Source organism: Enhydra lutris, unplaced genomic scaffold (assembly GCF_002288905.1).
Source record: "Enhydra lutris kenyoni isolate GAN:26980312 unplaced genomic scaffold, ASM228890v2 scaffoldscaffold43, whole genome shotgun sequence".
Lineage (NCBI taxonomy): Eukaryota > Metazoa > Chordata > Mammalia > Carnivora > Mustelidae > Enhydra > Enhydra lutris.
This window is the reverse complement of record NW_019154127.1, coordinates 6,371,115-6,385,112: the sequence shown is the minus strand read 5'-3', so window position 1 is coordinate 6,385,112 and position 13,998 is coordinate 6,371,115.

The window sequence follows — 13,998 nt, the reverse complement described above, 5'->3', positions numbered from 1 at the left end:
GATAAATCACAGGGTCACCATCCATCTCCTGAACCCTTGAGCTGGACGTGTCTTGAAATGTGGAGGTTTTCAGTTTAGGCAAGCTGATTTAATATTCATGGAATAGACTGTGAAAACCATGGCAGGGTATACAGCATTACTCCATAATCTAAACTGTTAATACATCTTTAAACATTTATTTATTTTGAAAAGAGAGGGAAGGAGAAGAGGGAGAGGATCTCAAGCAGACTCCCCCACTGATGCAGGGCTTGATCTCACGACCTTGTGATCATGACTTGAGTTGAAATCAAGAGTCAGGCACTTAACCAGCTGAGCCACCCAGGCGCCCCTGTTAATACATCTTTAATCAAATTGATAATTTGATTATAATATTGATATTCCCATAGCCACATGTCACTTCAGGACAGGTTTTACCCCAAATGAGTTGTTGTAAAAGTTTCAATTTCAAGAAATTTTTGGATCTTGAAATCGTCATAAGAGATTGATGAATGTGCATAATTCAGGTCCAAAATGTTCATGTTACCAGCAGAAACTGTGAAGGAGAATCAGATCAGTAACCACTGCATATTTGATAAAATGCCATGCAATTCAGTCCCAGGAAGATTTTGTATTTTTAGACGTCACTTGCTGAAATTATTTGCAGTCTTTATCCAGAATAAACAGTCAGCCTCCCCCTTTTGTTTTGGAATAGTTCTTAATTATATTAAATTTTAATTTGTGTTTGAATGAGTAAGAAACTGGTAGAATTTTAAGAATCTGTAAACAGAGCAAACCTTTTGTGTTTTCCTTAAGACTTCAGATGTAGATGTAAGTTAGTCAATGTAGATACGTCTTTTGTCTTTTGTAATTTAAAATTATAGTAAGTATTTTTCTTTGTATTTTACTTTCTTTACGACTTTCATTTAAAATAACACGGCATTCCACTGCTATCTAAGAGAGAGGATGCAAAGATACAGAGAATAAAGCAAAAATGAATTATCCTGTCACAAGGCTTAAACACAGCTGTTAATATTAGACAAAATAATTATCAAGATTCTGATCAGCTACACTTTAATAACATCAAAATAAATACCATTTCAGTAATGTACGTATTTTAACAGATGACTCTGGAACCTAAAGCAAGTCACTTAACCCCAGGAGGACTTGACTTTCTCATCTATAATGTAGACATTTTCTGAAAATGTCTAAAATGTCTAAGCCACTGATTAAGCGATCAAGAAATATTTATGTTATGTACATAGTGTTGCTGGTGACAATGAACATTAACATTTATCAATGATAATATTATGATAATATTTGTAAATTAAAAAAAAAATTCCAGGGATTTGATTTCTGTTGGAGCTAAGCTAGTAAGTTTGTATTTTGGAGTCTTTGGGTCTATGCCAATTTGTCCATCCATCACTTTGCTGGTGTTCTTGTTGTCGTTAGCTGCAGAACTGATCGTGATTGAAGTGATGACAGCAAAATGACCGTTGAGAGGATGTGAAATGAGATGTAATGCTCTTCAACAAGGGAGATCATGTCATGCTCTCAAATGTTAAAGACTTTTCTTGGGGGGGGCAACAAATATGAAATCTTTGGGCTTACGTTGAAATTTTAAAAATCCAACCAAGGAATCGTACAGAGCGACATTTGCATGAATATATGAATGACATCTTTCATACGCAGGCAAAGAGAACTCAATGAACTAGAACCTATGAACTAAATTCACCTCAAATTAATAGAGCTATATAACTGTTAAATGTCTGAATTTCAAAGAGAACTTGGAGAAGTCCTCTATTTCCTTTTTTTCCCCTTTGATTTTATTTCTTGATCAGAGCTGTAGTTTAATTGTCCTTTCCTCATGGTCACTGGAAAAAGATCCTCTGCTCCATTCTAGAAGTTGCTTTGATTGGCCTTTTGTGTGAGATGCTTTGCCACTTTGTCCACTTGGCCTTGAGATAAAGTACTGTCCTGGAGCACGTTGTACCCTTTCCTGTCCTCACAGAGTTTTCCATAGTGATGATGGCCACCCTCCTAGTAATGGAGGACCTCTACCTTCTTCCTCACATTTTGGTTGCATAGGGAAAATGGAGGAGACACCAATCTGAAATGGGAGAACAGTAGTTGCCAAGGCCAAGGAGGGCAAGGGCCAGCTTGGCAGTTTTTCTAGAACTTTCTATCTTTATGGGTGCCCTTATTTCTCAACAGGTATTTATGGAATAGCCTTTCTTCTACTGTGGTGGTAGACTCTGATGTTAAAGAAGTGAAAAAGGTATTTGCCCTCATGTGGCTTGGAGTCTAAAGAGGAAAGCATGAAACAGATAAATACATAAATAAATAGATAAATAAAATTTATATAAAATAAGCAAATAGATACAACAGATGACTTGATAGATAGACAAAAAGTTAAGCATAATTATGATGTGTGTTTTAAAGAAAGACTGCAGATGTATAGAGCCTGCCTCAAGGAGAGACACTGAACCCAAGATGAGAACCAAGGTCTAGTTGCTCATGGGCTTTTGGAAGCATGAACTCTGACCCAGGAAGCACTTCACTTCAGGAACCACATTAACTTTCCTCAGCACTCATCAAGTTCTCTTTGGGAAATTTCTTGAGCAAAACTTATTGAGCAAGATTACCCAGATATTCTTGCCAAGGTCCATCTTTCATTAGCTGTTGACTTGAGAGTTATTTGTTCTTGTTCCTGAGGAGTGTAAGATGTTATTTAGTTTCAAAAGAAGTAAATGAGACTGAACCTATAAGTCCTTGGTCACATTTTTCTCTGCAAAAGTTTTCTCCTTTGGAAGATTCTCTGTCATAAAGAATTAATTGTCTTAGACCAAGGGGTTGGTTGGGGTTGGGGTTGAGTTGGAAGGGGCTCCTGGGAAGTGGCTATTTGAAGCATGGTTCTGGTGGTTTGGACATCGCTTGCATCTGTGTATACTTTTGTGAAATTTTTTGGAAAAACACTTGAGAACCAAAAAGATTTGTAAGTTAAGATCTTTAACAAATCTGGCCTTTCTGGTTCTTCAATTATTATGTGAAACAAAGGAAAAGAAAACAAAAAGACAGGTGTTGTGGGGAGATCTGAGTTATTTTTACCATTCTGCCATGGATTACCCTTGAAATCTTGTGTGAATCATGTTACTGCCTTGGAGAAGAGAATTCCAAATTCACATATAAAATGTGCTGTGATGACCACTGCGTGTTATATGCAACTGATAAATTATTGAACACTAGATCTGAAACTAATGATGTACTATATGTTTGCTAATTGAATTTAAATAAAAAATTTTTAAAAATGTGAAGTTGGTAGACCAGATAGCCTCCAGAACAACCTAACAACTCTTGCATTCTAAGATTCTGGTGACCATCTTGAAAAAATGTAAAAGCAGGAGATACTTGGAGCTCAAAAGTGTTCACTGAAACCATTGAAAAGCCTACTATTCTGTTTATTATTTTATCCTACCCTGAAGTCTGAAGTACCCTGCAAGGATTTCCCATTGCACACCCACCTCCTTTCACATGTTTCTCTTCACTGCTCCCATTTGCAATGGCAATGAACATTTTATTTTCATAGAAGAGGTCAGAAATACTTCCAAATTTGAAACTTTACTTCAATTGGGAAAGTTATATGATGAACAATTTATTTATTTAACTTTTTAAAATTTATTTAACGCAATAAAAAATGATTACGGAGACTACGAAATTTCATTTGATAAAGAATGGCAAACTTTGTAACACATAGAATGAATGAAGAATGATAATGGGAAGAATTAGACAAATTTTTATCTTATCGGCAAAATCAGGATTTCTTCTGAAAATTCAAGAGCAGGAGCTTTGTCCTTGAAGCTGAACAATATTCCCCAAAAGCCTTTGTTTGCCCTAATATTCCATAATGTTATGCTTTTACAGTCAATAAGCCATTAGTAATCAAGAGATGTATAATTTATTAATTACACTCCACATTAATATTTAATCTTTTTGGTTGCTGAGCATATTTCTAAATCTACTTTTTAATTACATTTTAGGGATATAAATCTTCCAGGCAACCATTAGAAAAGTAATTTTTCTGCACATTATGATGCCAATTACTTTAAAGCAGCTGGTTGGGAACCCTTGTGATGATACTTGGTAAAGTGGCAATCTTGGTGCATGGGTAATCTTCACTCATTTGAAAGCTAATTGAATAGTAGAAGGAAGGGAGTGTTACAAAGAATTTACAAAGACATAGGACAGCTAGAGGGAGAAAAAGAAAGAAACAACATATATTTGACAGGGTGCCATCCACAATGAGCTCCTTAAACAGGCATCACCGACCTTTTCTGAGTTCTATGCAGATCTTGGGTTTTGGTCTGAAAATTCTGTTCTCTGAAATAAGCCCGGCTTTTTCTGTTGTGAGTCTTGTCCAAGTAACGGCATTTTTAGAGCCATTAGCAGAACTTCCTTACTCTTTTTTTCCCCCAATAGTGATGTCAGATGCCAGTGAGAATGATTTTATCTTTCTGTCTCCTTGAAACTCTGATGAGCGGCTTACTAACACTGTTTTGATTTTTTTCTCTATCTGATGCCCATACTTTGGGAACTTGAGTGCCAAATATTTTGTTCATTTAAGTTTCTTTTGCCTTCCTGGTATTTTATATGTTAGTTCTTTGTTACATCTGTGCTGGGACAATTTTTAGAAATGAGCTCTAGGTTGTTTCAAATACTCTAGCTTTGGTGCTGGGGATAGTGGTCTCAGCAGGAGGTAGATTAAGGCATTGGATTATATTTGGGGAAAAAGTATCTGGTTATTTATAAAAGGTCATCATCTCTGAAAACTCTGCCTTTCCAAAATCACCCCCATAGGAGGAGACATTGATCTATTGAGTCTGAGATTTCCACCATATAAATCATTCCTTATGTTGGACAAAACATGAGAGCTGCTGGTTTGAAAAGACCATTGGTAAAATGCCCATGGGTCACCTGGGAGAAGTAGGTACATACACCACTGTCCTCTTCTTAGCTTATTTGGATGACTTAATAATGCAGTTCAGCTCCTGTAACCTTTTGAACTTCTGTTTTCACAAATTCTCACTATTGCAATTCTTTAAAAATCTCTTCATTTACTTGGGAGCATAATTATTTTCATCTTTTATTTTTTTCATTTTTAAATTCAAATTCAATTAATTTATGTTTTCATTTAAAAGAATGAAGTGTATCACATATACAAGAACGCATAAAAATTAAGTATACTGAAAGTAATTTAAAAAATGTTCTCCTTTCTCCCTACTACTTTGTAAACATCACAAAATCAAGGATCATCTCATGTTCATTGCTGAATCCATGCGGTTTGACAGTGCCTGGTACGTAGTAGGTCTTCCAAAAGTATTTTTAAATAAACCACTGAATATATGGAGGTGATTTTTATTTACAGAATGAGGAATCTTTGGAAATTTCCTATAAAGAAAGTTAGGAGGGAAGACAGGACCCAGTTATGTCCCAAGGAATATATTAAGGAAATTTGAAAGTGTGGATGACTTTTCTTTATCCTCATATGAGGTTTAGAAACTGTGTTTTGTTTTATGTCTTCTTTTCTTATTGGGAAAATAAAATGACCTGAGTTATCAAGTAAATTTCTTTTCTCTCTTCTTTCTTTCCTCCCTTCCTTCCCACCCCCCCCCCAGCTTCCTATTTAGGTAAGGAAGTTTTTTGTTGAAATTGGAACTTACAACTCCTTTCCCAGTCTGGAATGCATAACATTCCAAGTATCCTGGGGAGCTTTTCCTTTCTATGAAAGTCAGTTTCAGTTTTTAATAACCAAAAAGTGATAGTCTAAAAATACTCTTGATAAGCCCAAGTAGAGAGCGTACATTTGCCAACTCCTGCCTTTTAATGTGTGGGGGTGATTCATGACAATTTTGTGTACTTAAAGGTCAAATGGTCAACAACACTTGAACCAGAACTGTGAAGTATCTCTAGGGGAATAATATTTGCAATGATACATGAATGACTGTGTTTAAAAGGATTTTATAATTTGGTGCAGTGTTCCATACAAAAGAGACCTTTTTGGTTTTAGAAATTTCCATCATAGAACACACATTAATAGTTACTTGTACAGACCTTTCTATGGCACTAACTCACTTCCAATCAGGCCAGTGGGTCATTGAGGGGAGGGCTGCAGGGGATACAGACCACAGTAATAGGTCTTGGGTTCTAAGGTGCTCTCAGGGAAGAATTAAAACCAAGAAAGAAAGATGTGAAAAAGGAAGTAGCAGAAGTAAAAAAAAAAAAAGAAAAAAAAAGAAGTGGTCAGGATCTCTGTGAGACAGGAGGGTCAAAAAAAAAAAAAAAGATGACAAACATAAAGAGAAAACTAAACAGCATTTGATGATTTCTCTAGACAGGCCATTTCTCACTGCATGCACATATATTAAGAGATGGAGACAACTTTAAAAAATCCTTTTTTGGAAGGGTGCATGGGTGGCTTAGTTGGTTAGGTGTTTGCCTTCAGCTCAGGTCATGATCCCGGGGTCCTGGGATCGAGTCCCTCATCGGGCCCCTTGGTCAGTAGGGAGTCTGCTTCTCCCTCTGCCTGTGCTCCCCCTGCTTGTGCTCTCTCTCTCTGACAGATAAAGAAATAAAATCTTTCAAAAAAAAGTTAAAAAAAAATCCTTTCCTGGAGAATAATGTCTTCAGGTGCATGAAAGCTTATATTTCTATCCCCATCTGGCGGGATTAGGAGGAACAGTTATGAGACCTCACATCCTTGTATTGTGGCAACTAAATTCCAAATCCAAACAGAGTGTGGAATGTGATGTGTTATTTCATTAATAAAAAAGGTATGTGTGTGCTGTAGCAATGGGCTGCTTCCATGAGATGGCCCTTTAGTATTTTGAAGGAATTCAGTGTTTGTGGCAGAACCTTTTGTTGTTCACACAGCTTTGTATGAGTGGATGCACAAAAGGCTGAGGGACCCTGGCTCGATGTCTGCTCTACTTCCAACACTGCTGCTCCTGCAGAAATTTCTGCTATTGATTTCCTTTCTCTCTGGAAGAAACTTTTTCTCCCTCCCTTTCCTCTTTCCATTTCTTCTCTCTCTGTTTCCACCTGTCTTCTTTCTCCAAATCACAAGGATGCTGATGTTCTCCCTTCTTTGCTTTTAGTTTGATTCATTGTCTCAAGCCCTTATTTTGAGAGGAGACGACCGGTCCTTAGCAGACAAGGAATGCCAGCAGTCACGTAGCCACCAGTGGACCCACACAGGCGAGAGCCAGTTGTCACTCCTGAAAGGATTTTCCCATGATTGGAGACGTGTCTTCAGGGAACATCTAACACTCCCTCTGCAATCTCAGTGTCTTTTCCTGATTTTTCTCAGTGGCTGTTGGAAATGAAGCATTCGTGTGACTTTAACTTGGTGAGTTCCAATGTAATTTTGAATGGCAAGAGCAAGGGGAAGGGTGATTAGCTAAAGATCTTAAGGTTTAAGATGATTGAAGGACAGAATTCTCTGCACTCCTGCAGTGACTCATACTCAGGATGGGCTATTCAGAGAATAACAATTGATAGAACAGACACTGATCATGGATACTATGTATCTATCATATGGAGTGCCTACTGTATCCTAGAAACTTGTCATTATTTCTAATCCTAATGACTGCTGTACTACTGGGTGTTACAATCTCAGTTTAGGGATGGAAATCTTGGCTCAGAGAGGTTCTGTAATAATCTCAGGATTTGGGGCACCTGGGTAGCTCAGTGGAGTAAGCCGCTGCCTTCAGCTCAGGTCAGGATCTCAGGGTCCTGGGATCGGGTCCCTCGTTGGGCTCTCTGCTCCTCGGGGAGTCTGCTTCCCTCTCTCTCTCTCTCTGCCTGCCTCTCTGCCTACTTGTGATCTCTGTCTGTCAAATAAATAAATAAAATCTTTAAAAAAAAAAGAAAATCTCTGGATTGCCCGGGTGTGAATCAGTGCAGTGTGGATTCATATCCCAGTTTTCCCCACCGGGTCCTCTTCGTTGTACATTATACTGACCCTGGAGAATGTCAAAGATGCCCCCCCCACTATTTGAATAATGCTATATATTCCAAGATACATTAAGGAATCTCAAATGCGAAGTCAGTCCTCTTCCTCTTTCACGTCTCAACATTTGAATTTAATTCTTAATGTTGGTCCTTCATAAAGTTAGATTTTATTCTCTCAAAGCCCCAAATCATTGGACCTCATTATTTTCTGTTTTTTTGTTTTTTTTTTTTTTTTTAAATAGAAAAATCTTTGTATCCAGTATTCCTGAGCAAAGGACAATAGAAAGAGTATAATAGTAAGAACATGGATTCTGAAGGCAAAACATTGAAATTCCCAATTCCAGTTCTGCTGCTGGTGTTGTCACTCTAGGGCAAATGACTTACTGATCTTGTGCCTCAGTTTCCTCTTTGTATAATAAGAATTAGAATATTTTACATGTTATTGAGAGAATAAAGTGAGAATATAGGGACAGTGTATATCATAAATGTAGAAAGCACGGTGTTGACTCTTCTTGTTTATGTTTTCTTTGTATCAATTGAGATTTTAAAATATGTAATATAACAGCAGGACAAAATCATGGATGGTGAATTTCATTCAATAGAAATTAGGCCATATTAACTTTCATGGAGATTCAAAAAGATACTCAATTTTTCATGAATCAGCTACATTGATCAAACTGCAATGAAATAAGGTACTCAGTCTACATCAATTTTTTTGTGCAGTAAAATTGTGTATTTGGAACTTTGTGAAGTTAGGGGGTTTGGAGCCCCCTAACATGTGGTGTAGGGAAAGACTACAGACACCAACAACTCCAAAGTTTGCAGAAACCAGATCAAATGCAAATTCCAAGGGAGAGCAATTCGGTCCTATTGTTAACTTCTCATTAGATTGCTTTGAGCTAATGTTTAGTGTTAATGCCTGGCAAATTCCAAGCAGGGAAAAACATAGGTACTTATTTTTCATATTATATATGACTAAAATTAAAGTTGATTTGTCCATTAAGCAGTGCAGTAACAGGTCTTCTGACTTTTCATAAGGCATTAAGGGAATGATGCATATCAAGAAGACATTCTATTTCAAAAGAACACTAATCAATGCTGAGAACATTTGCTATAAATTATTCACATTTGTTATAAACTACTCCATCCCTTTAAAAATTAACGGTATGCAACCTATAATCTGGGAACAAAAGTAAGGCTGCCTCACCTTGAAGAGCTTGACTAGGAAGGGCTGCTTATAATGAGAGAGCAAATAGATACTGAGACTTGCGTTCAGCGTATTAAGAGGAATAAATCACGGAGCAGCCTTACGTCTGATAAAACAGGATCCCTGCTCCTTGCTGTGTGTTCTTTCACCACACATTAATATTTTATGCAACCATTTCAAAATAAAGTCATAATGTGAGTCATAAATCACAGAACAGTGGTAATAAACCACTTTGGTTTATATTAGCTGTATACGGACGATACTTAAGTATTTCCACCATTAGCATGGACTATTTGAGCTTTCTCTGTACCACATTTGCTCTATTTCTTCCATTTTAAGTGGTGGGAATGTGGAAAACAATGCTAAATCCATTCATTAGTGATAAAACAGTGCTATTTGTTCTCCTAATTGATTTCGTTTCAACTTGGACCTGTGAAAATGATAGCACAGTTGAAAATGACAATATTATTGACTTTGTTTTATCAAAGAACATGTCTTCCCAGTGAATCCTGCTGATGGGGTCAAAGGGCATCATACGGAAATAAAACACTGAAAGAAAAAAGTGGAACAATGGGTTGAAGATTGGGATGATTGATTGTATAATACGGTTTATACGTGTTCAGGAATGACTTATTCTTTATATAAGACCCTCCCCAAACAAGGCTATTCTAATGTATCATCTAGTTGTAATTGTTATTATTAATTTTCTTTTAGTTTCATTCCAGAAGAATCTGCTGTACCCTATTGTTTGAGTATTCTTGAGATTGTGAGTACTGATCTCTGAAGTATCTCAGAGTACTAATCTCTGAAGAGACGGATAAGGTTACATCTGGAAAAAGTATGTGTATGTATATTCTAGATGTGAATATATATTTTGTGGATCTGAATACAAAGCCCATGCATTGAAGTATCCTGAACTCTTAAAAACAGAGCTCCCATCCATTGGATAAATTGACCAATACACAAGACACACACATATATTAGAAACTTGAAATAGAAACTATTTGAAAGTGATGCTGCTGGTGGTTTTTTTTTTTTTTTGATACCCCATACTTCATAATCTTCAGGATGAGGACACCGTTCATAGATCAACAGTTGGCTTAGTCCAGAGGTTATGGCCCTTGACACATTCATAAGTGTGAGGTAAACATGGAATGCCTTTGATGGGTACTCATGGTTTCTTTCTGATGCCAGTTATGCAAAGGGACTGACCCACCCCTTCCCATCATTAGAAAGAGGAAATGGGCATAGTCATTGGATGGGGGTGTGGTTGATGAGGATATAAGGAGGAGGTACACAAAAGTACACTGAAAATTTAAACATTAAACACTATGAGTAGACATGTATTGATTTTTTTTTATTCGTCAAAACTTTCTTGATTTGAAAAAAGTTTATTGATTGGGAGGGGACCACTCAAACCCTTGGGGGGGTTGCATAGATTACGTATTTGAGAGACATGAGCTGGGCTCCCGAAATCCTGGAAAATGCATGTGGTATCTGAAGGGTATATAGTAACTGTTTCGTCACTATGTAGGAATGTGGTCCCTGCTGTAAGGACATCAGATTTCTATGTATTGGCAACCAAATCAACTTAAAAAGCAAACCAGCCTGTGTGAGCTAAACAAAAAGCATTTGCCAGATGGATATGCCAGTTCCCAGAGCTTGACTCTAAGTCCATGTTGTTGTTCATGAAAAGACTGCATAGTGTGCTTCAGGTTCTCTAATCAGTCCTTTGGAAGTACTCAGATGCTTGTCATTAGCTGTGATCTCCAGGTGGCCCTAGATTTTTGTGGAACATATTTTTTTCTTAAAGGACAGTCGGGTAGCTGGTGACACTGATGTTTCGATTTTCAGAGGAGGACCCCTTAAGTAGTGTGTATACGTAGCATCTCGTGAAGACTAAGGTAATACTGGAAGAGGGGAAGGTAAAGCCTAGCTAAGCATTTCTGCAGCTCAGAAGCAGGAAGGGTTATTACTGTGCCCTCCACTTTAGCGCATGCGGTATGCTTTTATGGAGGACAGGAGATTGCTGAATAGCAGGTCACCGTGGGCAAGGAGAAAGCTGAGCTTTGACCTCAGAAAGGAATTTGGTCTTGATTTCAAGGAGGCATTTAAGACAATAATCCAACACTTTGGAGTACCTAAATGGATGGTGGAAATTACGAGAAAACCACAGGTAGTGTTTGGTCAAACAGCAAGTGGTGGGAAGTGTGTGGAGGTGAGCAAGCAGAGGGAGAGGGGCTCAGAAGCCGGTGGAAGGGCACACAAGTGCTCCGGAACTGCAATATTTATAACTATGTGAGACCAGCGAGAGGAGGAGGGTGACAACAGAGGGAAGGTTGCGGCCAGAGGAGAGCATGTTGAAAGACTCTTGCGGGCCAAGACTTGGGAGGATGTCCATATTGCCTCAAAGTAACACCTTTGTTCTTCAGAAGCCAGGTCTCAGAGGCTCAGCTGACTTTCAAAGAGGGAACTGTCTTCCCCATATGATCCATTTTCTGTGTACTTAATAGCTGCTACCCATTTCGTCTCATTGCTGGAACCCTTGGGTCTGTTAGCTCCGCCGGACAAACCCAGAAAATTCCCCAGACAAGTCTGTTGCCTTCTAGGCTGCTCGGAGTCTGGGTTGTAGATGGCTTACTGCATTTTGGGGTGGGTACCATCTCTACCTTCAGAAAGGCTGTCCCTTGCCGGGGCCCCTGCAACCCTATGGCAGGCAGAGGACAGGCTGAATCCAGGTAGGCTGTGAGTGTGTCTGTCAGGCTCTTATCACTCAGCATTGGTGGTGTCACTCCCCAGTCAGGGCTGTCATAGCTAATTGCTCATTGTCCTGCTTTAGCGGTCCACCCAGCTCTGGTCCCGCCCTGCCATTCATTTTCTTATTGTTTCTCTCTGAAATGAACTGGGATAGAATTCCCGTCCTAACAGGTACATGGAAGGTTTCCCACATCTTTTGAAATGAAGCAATCACCAATCAGTTGCTGGCATTCTTTCCCCTGCAAATGTGAGTTATCTCGATTGCTTCCCATTGGAAACGTGGCTTAGAGTGGTTTAATTTCTAGAAATTGTTTCCTCCTTTTCTTAGAAATATAATTTATCCCAGAAATAATGAACATTTCCAAAAGTATTTTCCATAATCTTCTCCTCAATAAACAATTGCTTTTTTCCCTGGATTTATATAGTATTGAACTGAAGGATTCATGTCCTGGTGACCATAATTTTTTTATAAGTCATTTCATGAGTAAAATGAGGCAACCTCTTTAATGTGGGTCTAACTAATGAAGAATTGGGAAAGTTGTCAATAAATTTTCACCCGGTGAAGTTGAAACACCATGCCTGTTGTATTTAGCTACTGAAGAGCAATTAAAAATTACATGAAAATCCTGAAATATCTGGAGACACATAATGTCTTTTTTTCCCCTTACTTCAATGTGACGTCTCTTTCTGTTTGTTTTAGTTATGGTTGTGCCCATAATAGTGTTACTAGCAACCTTTGATTTAAAACCTGAATGCAAGTCCTTTCCCCCAAGTTATTATAGGGAGAGGTCAAGGTCAAGGTCAAACACGGGACATTTGTCTCCATTTCAAAGATGGAAAACTGAGGTTACTTTTGACATAATATATCTCTCACAAAATTATGAAATACATTGCAATTATTTATTTATTAGATTAGGTAGGTCCTGAAACCATTAACAAAGTTCTTTTAAGATGTAAACAGTAGTGAGGTATTGATTAAATCAGCCGTGAGTGCATGTTGACTCCACAAAAAGTCCCGAAGCTTCCTATAACTCGGATCAGCACAGTCCAATTCCTTTTCATCCTCACCTCGTTTTAAACTGTTTAAGCCATGTTACCACTTAATTGCTAACTCATCTGTAGCAGGAAACAATTATTCTGAATAAGCCCACGTACTGCTCTGGTTTTGCAGCAGATTATTTAAAAACAATATTTCCTCAAGATAACAATTTTGATAATGATGCAGGAAGGAAATATATTTGCAATTAAGCGAACATGCTTTAGCACAACAAGCAATAAAAAGCTTAACACTGAGCCTTTGTGAATTAAACGCCGGAACAACATTGGACAAAAGTCATGGTTCTGCTGACACATTTATTTCTCAGTAAATGAAGACTGTTTAGGTTTAATGCATTTGTGGTTAGCAATAGTTTAAGAGATCAATGTAAATTCATTCTGAACTAGTAAATAAGACTTTAATGAAACTTCTAACAGCATGCTTTCACACCTTAGATCTCTTTGTCATTCTGAGGTGACACAGCAGGATTCTCCTTGAGTTTGATGACACGCACATAACATTATGAAGTGTTTGACAGATTTCATTTGATGTTTATTTGATTTATGGGGTTGATATTGGGCTTCAGCATCTCTCTATCAGCCCTTTGTTCTGACTTAGTGCAGAGTGCTTTTAAAGATAGTTTTCTTAAATGTACTTATTAATAGTATATATGTATATATACTATTAATGAAATGCAGTTTAAGACTGATCATTAAATATTCCCACTCTGCTAAATGAGGTAATGTATGAGAAAGCACTTTGCAAACTGTAAAGCCATATACAGATGTTAGTTATCATAATTATTGTTGTTACAGGAAACCCGGGTTTTCTATATTATTATTCTGTTTTCCTTTAACATTTAATTCAAAGAGTAAATACAGACAACCAATTTCCTTAAAAACCTGCTGCAGCTCTTTAAACAGTTCTGAGCGTTTCATTAAGGTTCTATTGTAAATCATGCATGATGCTATTAATTTAGTTCAGCCTTAAAAAGAATCTACTGACATCATAAACA